Genomic DNA, 612 nt, shown 5'->3' on the forward strand with positions numbered 1-612 from the left:
AAATCTCATTTCCCCCTGCACCAGATTAGAACTCTCTTCATCAAGAACATGGCTAGAGCTTCCATCCTCAACCTTGTTGTGATCTGCATGTCGCGCCCGTTTGTGGTGTGAGTCTCGATTAATCCTTTGGGATTGGTGCATCACGTGATTAACCCCTGAGAAATGTTCCCCTTTAGCATTGTGAATTCTCTTTTTGTGTCCTCTGCTCGAAGAAGCACCACGAAGAGGTGAAGATGAATTAAAGCCGCTTTTGCTCATGCCGGTCGAAATACTTTTCAAATTATTAGTCACAAAGACGTGGTCCCTCCTTGGGACATGCCTGTTTACCACTGAGAAAATTTTTGACACAGAAAAGCCCATATAAGGTGCACATGCAGTCATCCACCATCTACAATACCACCAAGAGCATTCCCCAATGCGGGTGGAGCGCGGAATATAGAAACGCCCTGTGGTATCTTTACGCAGAAGGACTGCTTGGGCTCTCGCCAACTTCTCAATCCCACATCGCTGCCTCTCACATACACTAAATAAAAGTTTGTTCTCCGGAACTCCTTGATCAAAGCCAAACTGGCGAGCAAATCTATTTGGATAGTAAGGCTCCAACCAAAGATC

This window comes from Prunus dulcis, chromosome 6, assembly GCF_902201215.1.
Source record: "Prunus dulcis chromosome 6, ALMONDv2, whole genome shotgun sequence".
Classification (NCBI taxonomy): domain Eukaryota; kingdom Viridiplantae; phylum Streptophyta; class Magnoliopsida; order Rosales; family Rosaceae; genus Prunus; species Prunus dulcis.